The following is a 9105-nucleotide window of genomic DNA, read 5'->3' on the forward strand; positions in this document are numbered from 1 at the left end:
CCTGTTAGATGGAAGCTTTAGCAACCATTACCTCTCCTGGTAAAGTGACACTAGAATGCGCAGGATCCAGAGGCTTCCTCAGGGAATGACACAGCGGGGACTCTCAGTACAGGGACTGACGTTTCAGGGAGGTCAGTCTCAAATCTGGGGCCAGTTCTTACTCCCTTAGTATAGATCTGACCTCCATTCACTGGGGAAGAAACTAATTCCTAAGTGGACGAGCTGACCTGATTATTTATTTATTTGCAATTTATATCCTGTCTCCTTCTAACGTGGATTTAAAGCAAAGAGTTCAGAGTAAGGATCAGGTTATCTGACTGGTAAAGTCAGGTGTAAAATCTTCCCCTCCCCTATGTTTTCAAGTGTCTTCTCTTATGAAGCAGGAGGAGGAGGGGGAGGGGGGACACGCCAGTCTCCCTCCTCCCTGCCCCCACCCCCGCTTTCCTATGGGTGCACACTCAGACATTCTTTTACTTCTCGGGTGATGCATTCATCCTATCAGATCAAATTCTCAATTGTTCTCTCCCTGTTATTTTATCTGAAAAATGCCAGCTCAAATCAGAATAACCCATGCCAAGAACCAAATGAGAGAGATGATTTATCAATAATTTATGGAGTCTTCTGTGACCCTCGCTTCTCCCCTGTGCCCTTGCCCCCCATCTGTCACCATGCTCCGTCTGTGCTGCCTTTCACATTCCCTCCCGCATTCACCCTCCCAGCCTCCCTCCCATGCCTACCAAATAGGCCAGCCTCTCGACCTCACGTCAGAATATCATTATTAATACATAGCATTTATTGGCAACCTGCTCTGGACCAGCCAATCGGCCAACAGTTCTTTGTGCATGAACCCTCCGAGTCCTTGCCACACGCTGTAGGTGCTCTCATCATCCCCTTTTTCCAGGCGGCATGTCTGGGGCTGACCTAAGTTTCCACAGCTGGCAAAGAACCTAGTAGTGGAATGGACTCTCTGACTTGGGCTCTGGAGCTGAAGCATCTGTCTGTGTGCTTATTGGTCTGTCCATCTCAGCTTATCCCCTGCCCCCCCCCCCACACACACACACCCACACACAAAATTGAGACGGCTTAGAAATTATCTGTGTTAGACTAGAGTTCTCTTCCCTTGGTGAGACACTGTGCCAAGGGCACGCTCTCCGGGTGTGAGCTCTGCACATCATTCCTATGCTGCTCCCCGCGGAGGCCCTCCAGTTCCATCTCTCTCCTGCAATCCATTCCACAGACTCCCCCCAAATGCTGTGTTTAGTCAGCTCCAGCTGCTATAACACGATATCACAGACTGGGGGACTTAACCATTAGACAGTGCTCTCTCCTGGGTCTGGAGGCTGAGAGTTCAAGGTGCTGGCAGATTCCGTTCTCGGTAAGGGCCCCTTCCTGGTCTTCAGATGTTCATCTTCTGGTTGTATCCTCACATGGAAAGCAGAGAGAAGCAAGCTCGATTGTGTCTCTTCTCATAAGAGGACTAATCTCATCACGAGGACTCCACCCTTAGGACCTAACTGCCTCACAAAGGCCCCGTCTCCAAACACCATCACACCGGGGAGTAGGGTTCCCATATATGAATTGGAGGAGAACACAAACATGTAGTACTTAATGCACAATTTTCCTCACGTTTCTCTCCTGTCTTAAGAATGGACAAGGCCCAAGGGGATAAATACATAGCATTTATGTATTTGACATAAATGTTACTGTCCAGCATCTGAACCCTATTTGGGGGATTCTCTATCTTAAGAAGCAGAGACCATTCGTAAAAGTTGCATCGCTAGCCTTCCTTGCAACTAAGGCCTGGACATGTAACCTAGGACCCACTGTCAGATGACAACCCCCCAATTTTAAAGTGGAAAAATCCTGGGCCTCGGAGAGCTCATTCTGGCAAAGGTTGGTGGGTGGCTATGCTGGTTTTCCAGAAGCAAGTGTGGCTGCAATTTTCACAAGAGACCAGGACTGTGGTTGCAGGAGGAGGAGCTGAGCCCTGGTGCCCAATGACAGTAAGAGAGATGTCTTCAATGACCGAGTAGGTTATACCTGGTAATGCAGCTTCCAAACGCTGCTAGTAAATCTCAGAGCTTCCCAGAACTGTCTGATGATACCTTTCCTGGAAGAAATTAACCAGATTTGGGTTTTGACCTTGCTGCTAAGCATGCTGCCTGCTACAAACCCTTTACCTCACCAGTGGGAGGGCAGTCATTCCCACCCGCCACATATGGCTCACACTCCTTAGAAGGGGAGCAACAGAGGGAGCCCTACAAGAGACAAATCTTGGCTTCTCTTTTATCATTTTCAGTGAGAGACTCACTTACATTGACCTGTCGTGCCCTGACCTAGTATAGGGGGACCACTGTGGACTCTTAAGACAGACATATGCTCTGACCACAGCAGACAGGCAGAAAGAATGCCAGGTCTTCTGTGCACACCACCCCAGTAACTGGAGCCTTAGGCCCCCCAAGCCACCACCCAGCAGAGGCTAGGGGAACTAACAAGTGAAAGAACCTGACAAAACGTGCCACTCGCAGTGACTGTCCTGCCACAGCCCCTGCTGAAAGACAACCCTGAACTAACCACCCGGGCCTGAGCCCCCTCTAGTCTCCCACAGGGACCTAGGCTATGATTCAATGGCACATAATCCGTAGAAACCAATTCTCTGACTCACCAGTGACCCATACTTTGATTGTGGTGATGGTTTCATGGGTGTTTGCATATGTCCGAACTCATCAAATTATACACATTAAATATTTGCAGTTCCTTGTATTTTAGTTATACCTCAAGAAAGCTGTTCTGGAAAAAAGAAGAAGTAAAATGGCTTGGTGCAAAATAAAATGAGCTGGTCCTTTCCAATGTTTACTTTTGGGAGGCAAAATTGGGAAAAAATAAATAAATGAAACCGATGTAAGCAGGCAGTTTGCAATAAGAAACCAAGCTGAAAAGCCATGTTGTAAGACAAGCAGGGGCCATTGTGGGCCATGAAGAAGCCCAGTTATGAGGAAGGAGAAGCCTGAGTGAGCAGAGCAATAAGGGGGTAGGAAGCCTGAGGGAGGAAGCTGATAGAAAAAGATGACAGTGAGCACTGGGAAGGCAGCAGAGTCCCATTAACAGACTGATTAGAGTGAAGACCCCTTGAACTACAGCAAGGCTAATGGCCACTGTGGGTCTGGAAGACGGCCTCATTCCACTCCACTGCCAGGCCGCTTGCTTTCCTGAAGTCTCCATGGGTAGGCATCCTGACTACACATTGCTCAGGCCTTGAGGTCACTTAAGGTCAGGTATGATCTTGTGTGTGTGTGTGTGTGTGTGTGTGTGTGTGTGCTGCTTTTCTATTTGAAATACTGTTTAGAGGCATGGGTTGTTCAGTCAGTTAGGCATCTTTCTTTGGCTCAGGTCATGATCCATGGGTCCTAGGATCCAGCGTCTGGCTCCCTGCTCGGTGAGGACTCTGCTTCTCCCTCTCCCTCTGCCCCTCCTCCCTGCTCATGCTCTCTCTCTTTCTGTCTCTCTCAGATAAATAAAACCTTAAAATAAATAAATAAAATTAAATGCTGTGTATTTGTGATTTAACATCAATTACCATTATGTCTAAGAGCAATATGAGATACCATGTATATGCTTTCCACAGGACGCTACGGTTCAGTGGTTCGTTCTTTATGCCAGTTGCAGGTAAATAGAGGTATTAGCATAAGATGCAAATAGTTCACTGTTATATTTAAAAAGTATTTATGCACACTGCGTTTATTTAAGATGTGTGTGTGTGTGTGTGTGTGCGCGTGTACCTGTATTTCTTTAATGTTATGGAACAGCATAGTTCACAGGTCACTGTTTCCACATACGTTGTAATAGAACATAAATGAACATAGGGATACACATCTCTGCCAAAACAAGGCTCGACTTCCCGAGGGCCCTGACTTCAGGCCTGGCTTCTCCCTCCCAAAGCACAGAGAGAACCCAGAGGCTGGCCATCGCAAATGTCACTCGGGCGCATTGAAACATAAACACAGCAGTGTGAAATTAGGGGATGCTCCCTCCTAGAAAAACAATACTGGTGAGAAAATAAATTCTCATGATTGAAAAAAAAATACCACAGCACTGCATTCTCTTCACATCTCCAGTTCCATTTTGTTTCCTTAATTACTTCTCTTTTATTTCCTTTCCATTTCCCGGTACAGAAGTCCAGTAACTTTGCCCTCAGCCTCCGTGTGTAAAATGACTGTGGGGACACAGACACGCAGCAATGGCCCATGACCCCATAGAGGCTTGGTCTCTGCCTTTGGAACAGTTGCCCGTGCTCTGGCTTCCTGGGCCAGGGCTGAGCTCCTGGGCCGCTTCTCAAAGCCCTTCCTAGCCAGGGCCCGCCCTCTTCATCTAACTTTATTTCCCTTGCCAATAATAACCCATTAACGCAGGCCTAAACTTCCATCTTTATAAAAGGGCTCGTGTAGATTTGCTACAAGCAGCTAATTTGTCATAACTTCTAAGCACATTATACCCCCGGGACAGGGCCAGAAAAATAACGTCTGGGCCCTTGAAGATATTTCTTTGCCTTGCTGTTGTCACAGCTAAATGGAGTGATTCATTAGCCCTTGTGAGAAACTCCTGACTGTCATTCTTAGAAGCTATTACCCTTACCATGCCATATCAAGTCAGTATTCAAGGAAAACTGAAATCTCTCCTTCTCTGAACTCTCCTAGTACTTTGAGTCTACAATTCCCACAGCCCTTATCAACGGAGCCCTGTTCCTGGATTATTTCTGCCCTCATAGGGCTCAGCCCCCTGCCCGACTTCACTCTGCAACATCTGCACAACTGGCTCGGGTCAGCTCCATGTGCCTCACTATGGCTGGCAGGACGAAGGTAATCATAATTGCTTGAAACTTAGTTTTCCTTTTTCCTTTTTAAAGAAACTACATGTATTACCCATCTTGCTTGCTCCAGACAAGGGACTACATGATTTATGCATCCTGTTGAATTATCTCCTTGAATCCCCAGAATGAATTTAAGAAGCCGGTATCACTCCCATATCCATGATCCTGACTAATGCAAGCGTTCCTTTGCCGGTAAACCCACCTCCCAGTCTTCTCTTTTTCCAGTGGCTGAGAAAGTAATTGAGACCTTCAGAGTAAGAGAAAAATACAACCTCAACAGCAAGCAATGTAAATTAACCTCTTCAACCTGCCTTCAAGTGTTTCTCCATGTGTGGACCTCAAGAAGCAGCAGAGTCACAGACTAAACCAGAATTTCTGTGGACAATTTAACATACAATTAAATGAAGATTCCTGGGCCCCCCCTCAAATCTACTGGATCAGATGCTTTATGGTGAGGTTTTGTTTGCTTGTTTATTCATGAGAGACACACAGAGAGAGGCAGACACATAGGCAGAGGGAGAAGCAGGCTCCATGCAGGGAGCCTGATGTGGGACTCCATCCCAGGACCCTAGGTCATAACCTGAGTTGAAGGCAAGACGCTCAACCACTGAGCTACCCAGGTGCCCCTAGGATGAGTTTTAAAGCACTTAGGGTAGTTTTGATGAACACACAAGTTTGAGAAATGGTCTTAGACTGAGTCTGTGTATTGGTCAGAATATGTTAATTATGCTGCAGTAACAAACAATGCCAAAATCTCAGGGGCTTCATGCAAGAAAAGTTAATATGTCCCTCAAGGTGGGTATGAGTAACTCTCCAGGGAGTTGTTTTCTATGTGATAATTCAGTGAACCTAACTATACTGATCTTGTGGTCCCTCCATCATTCACTGTGTCAGAAGGGAACTTGCCTCCAGAAGGAGTTATGAAACAATATTCCATGTTCACAATCTTCAGAAAAAAGAGAACTGAAAATACTAGTTGACATGGTTTGAAGTGTTGGGGTTCAGAGCCAACAGCCAAGAAAGAATTCTTGAGATGTCTTTCATGCAAAAAGGTGGTTTTATTAAAGCACTGGGACAGGACTCATGAGCAGAAAGGGCTGCACTGGGGTTGTGAGGAGTGGCTGATTCTAGAATATTTTCTATCCTGGGGCAGGGAGGGTGATGTTAAGGTCCCAGGAGATTGGGTCTATAGGTTTCTGGAGATTGCTTTTTTTCTTGTAAATCATTAAGACAGTTGCAAACTGATGGAGACTCATGTCCTGCTAGACTGTGATCTCTATCAGTTAACCACTTATTTTTCTCTTTCCTTTGTTCTCGAGCAGCCAGGAGTGCCTGAAGAATGGCACATATAACCCACCTGGGGTGTGGGGTCGTTAGCTTATGCTTTGCCTTTAGGTTGCCTTCTGTTCCCTTGTCCTGAGTGATTATCAGTAAAATATACCTTCCATAAAACAGTGTTTAAGTCCCCATGAACACATACTACCCTTCCAGGAAGCCCTGATTTGTTCTCTAGTTTACAAAATCCTAGAGTGACAGGTGAGAAGGGTGTTTAAGTTAGTATTTGCATCTTCCAGGTCCATTCCAGGAGCATGGTAGACCCCTAGGAGGAGAGCCATGGGAAAAGACAGTGATCATTTGCCTCATTGCCTTCCTTTCTTTGTGTTTCCATGTGAAGAAAATGAACTAGAGGTAGAATTTTCCTCATGTCATGTTTACAATGAGGGCAAGATGTTCATATTGCTAAATACTCCTAAGGAAGCCTCCTGGTGCTAAATACTTATCCGGCCCACTTCTAGACGCTGGAGATATCTCAAAGACAGTTCCCTTGCAAGACTTGGGGTTGGACTACTCAATCACTGCCTTTGCACTGCCTTCCCTGCCCCAGAATTTTCCTACTCCTTGGTTTACCATGGAGCAGGCAAATCAACAGTTTCTTCTTCTTTCCCATCTCCCTGAAAAATAGCACAAAAGCCCTCTAGTTTGCACATTACAAAGGAGAAATAGCCACAGGTCAACAGAATAATGAGGACAAGAAGTGTAAGAAAATGTCTATCTTAGGAAAAAGGCTGGTAAAATGGAGGTCGCATAAAGGCATATGTTAATCTGCCTGAATTGTCCTGTCTTCCCACCAGGAGGAAGGGACCACATGCCCTTTGGCTAGGCAGAGGCTGAGTGGAGGAAAGGATCAGTGAACAGAAGACAGAGGCCAACTGTGTTTCCAATTACGCCTCAGGAGGAAGCCAGAGACTCTAGAACAGTGTTCTCCACAAGAACCTTGAAAAGACTTTTGCAAGCTCCATAAGTTTTTGTTATTCTTTTTCTCCTCAGATAAGAAATGGCATCCCATGTTTCAACCAGGCTTTTATGTACTATGTGTATACAAATGTATACATGTACATACTAGAATGTTCTATGAGAAAGGAAGGAGGGTGCTGGAACTAGTATGACCTGAAAAGGGGGCCTGGTTATAACCCTGGGATGGGTTCAGTGACAGCTCCTTCAGGAAGTTACAAAGCAATATAATTTTTTTTTTAATTTTTAAGCTTTGTGCAATAACCATCCAAAGTCAAAATTGAAATTGACACACCTCTAATTTTTCTTTCAGGAGATGGTGTTGGCTACACCTCTGTATTTGTTAGATATGAGGGCTGAAAGAGGACATTGGAGAGTGAGCTTAGAAACTTCATTTTATGGACAAGGAAATTGAGGCACAGAGTTACAGTCATCTGAGATGAGTCCGTACTTCATTCCAAGGCTCTTTCCCGACAGCCCACTGCCACTCCATCCAAAGGAGATAGTGGAACAATGGGAAACTTTGGCAGTCTCTTCCCTCTATTCTCAGAATGGGTTTCTCTAAGTGTTCCTCTCTTCAATAAGTGTATCTTACCATTTTCTTGGTAATGGAGTTAAAAATAAAGTCTAATGATGAGCAACTAAACTAGTCACATCTCAGGCTCAGGTCTCAGATGAGAGACTTGGTTTCTGGCCAGAAAAGTGATCTGCACTGAGTCACTGACAAGGAAGCACAATGAGAGGCCAAGTATAGGTCCACATTTACCTTTCTCACCTCCTCCCTAAAAGTCTTTTTCTGGTGCTTTTAATGCTGCACCAGATGGCTAAAGCCTGGGTACATGAGAAAAGTCTTATTTCCCTGTGGTTCCTCCTCTTAACAAGAAATAATAGTGCTCAATTCCATCCTTGTAAGAGGAAGCCTAAGTAGATAATCACTCACCTCCCTGTTTTCAGATTTCCAAGATAAAACTGGCTTACTATGCCTACAAAGACCATTAAATCTCTTATTTCACCAAAGAAGGGAGTCCCAGGTACTGTCACCTTCATGCATCTGGCCTGCCATGTCCCTCACGGCCATGTCCCTCACGGCCAGGGCAACACACAGAGACACTTCTCTGAAAACAGAGACTTTGTTCATGGATACCTTTGTTACTGTTTGTGGACTTCCTGAGTTTTCTACTCAGTTGCTAGAGACTCTTGCTTCTCACCCAAAATAGTTGAATATGTTGAAACTGATGCTGGTAGAGAAAACTATGCAAGAATGAAACAAACATAATCTTCTCTGGGTATTTTTTCACACTAGAAATCTTTCAACTCTTCACCCCAATCCTAATACCAGGTCACACGGAAGATTGTATTCCACCTTTAGAGACATGTGGCTGAATGGCTACCATCAGATACATTCCATTTTCCTTCATGAAGAGGTAAGGCTATTGACTGCATGCGCCAGCCCTGACTCCTGCCTTGTTGACAGCTCTGTCTAAGGAAGTTCACCACATACTAGCCATGCAAACCTCTAGGACTTTGTTCCTCTTCTGTAAACTGAAAATAATCATAGAACAGCTTCATGGGTTGATTAAGTGAATATGAAAGTGAATTAAATTAATATTGATTAAATAAATGTGACGATTAAATAAAACAATATATATAAAATGCTCATAACAGTGTTCAATAAACCTTAACTTCCCTTACACCTTTATCATTATGTGACTCTGCTCCCTCCCTTGGGAATAGCCAGTTGGATCATTACTGTGTACCTGAACCTAGGACAGCAACTGAATTCATAGACTGGACAACAATTTTTTGCTGTGGCCCATCAGTGGGCCCATCTTCTTGTCCGTGCAGCTTACCCTAGAAATCTGAACTCAGATTGAATCTGAACATGCTGAGAAAGGTAGGTAGATAGAAATGGAAGCAGGCATTGAAAGTGAAGATAGAGAAAAGCA

The 9105-nt window shown here is 44.9% G+C and overlaps 1 long non-coding RNA gene across 1 annotated transcript; it reads right to left on the minus strand.

Moving 5' to 3' along the window:
• Nucleotides 1–1066: 1066 nt before the first annotated feature.
• On the minus strand, nt 1067–2790 carry LOC119866830. Its single transcript, XR_005381351.1, has 3 exons — nt 2666–2790; nt 2041–2110; nt 1067–1422 (listed from the first exon to the last, which is right to left on the minus strand). It is a non-coding gene; the product is annotated as an uncharacterized LOC119866830 (long non-coding RNA).
• Nucleotides 2791–9105: the final 6315 nt, after the last annotated feature.

This window comes from Canis lupus, chromosome 30 (assembly GCF_011100685.1).
Source record: "Canis lupus familiaris isolate Mischka breed German Shepherd chromosome 30, alternate assembly UU_Cfam_GSD_1.0, whole genome shotgun sequence".
In the NCBI taxonomy this organism is placed as follows: domain Eukaryota; kingdom Metazoa; phylum Chordata; class Mammalia; order Carnivora; family Canidae; genus Canis; species Canis lupus.